A 1,152-nucleotide genomic window follows, 5' to 3' on the forward strand; every position below is an offset into this window, starting at 1 on the left:
TGCACAGCGGTGTGATTTGAGTTTTTTTTGTTTATATAGTGTTTTGTTTTTATAGTTTGTTTAATTTGGATTTTTTTTGTTTTGTTCATCTGTACTTGGTATCTGATTTTTGTATCATTCACCTTTCAGTGCTTTTTACTTCTGTTAATTTTTAAGATTTAATTTACATTGATATGTTTTTTTTCATTTATTTTTTATTTAGAGGTTAGTGTATTACTAATTTATAGATATATATTGTAAAATTGTCCTATAATTGGTTTGTAACTGTTGGGCAATAAAGATATTATTATTATTATTATTATTATTAATACTAGCATTTAAAGGACTAATAAAAATATAGGATCTTCTTTCAGTGCGCAGTAGGGAAGGCAACGTTTACCGGCAGTCAGACGGGCCGCATGCTGTTCTGGAGAGCATAGTAAAAGATATATCAAAGAGCCAGACGTTTTAAAATACTTGTTTTTCCGACGTTAGCTAGCTCTCGTACTACTACATTCAAACTTAATTCCTTAAAAACATATTGCTAAGTTTATATGTTTAAATAAATATATTTTCTTGGTTTAAACGAATTTTATCAAAGCGATCCCTAATTTGTTTTGACTAGTTTAGAACAACTGACCTAACCAACCTGTTACGTTATTATTAAGAAAGCATCGACGTTATCTCTGTCTGGTAGAACGTTTGCCATTCGTTAAAGCGAATAAATAGAGGGAATTAAGGTAACGCGGCGGCTCTTTAGGGCCGGGAGCTCGTTTTATTTCCCCACTAGCAGCGCGCGAGAAGGGGCAAATTGCATAGAAACGTTATTTAATTATTTAACCTCGCTGATATCTCGTAATCGGGTTGATGATTCGCGGCGAATTTGCGTCTTTATCGTTCGGCCGGATCTGGTGGTAATTTCCGCAACTGAGAGACGGAATTATTTCACCTGTTTATTCAGACTAGGGTTAATATGTACAGGGTAGGTTAAGGATAGAGGACGTTGCGTGGCGCACACACGGCAAAATATTATATTTTGTTGACAAGCTTGACAAAAATCCAGATTAATTTTTTTATCGTATGGTTTTTTCACACACTGTTTTTCTTGTTACATGTAGGGCTAATTTTAAATATTATAATTTTTTCCATTCAAATAGAGTAGTCTAAGCGTTA

The sequence above is a fragment of the Sitophilus oryzae genome, unplaced genomic scaffold, assembly GCF_002938485.1.
Source record: "Sitophilus oryzae breed Bouriz unplaced genomic scaffold, Soryzae_2.0 scaffold_1693_pilon_pilon, whole genome shotgun sequence".
Classification (NCBI taxonomy): Eukaryota; Metazoa; Arthropoda; class Insecta; order Coleoptera; family Curculionidae; genus Sitophilus; species Sitophilus oryzae.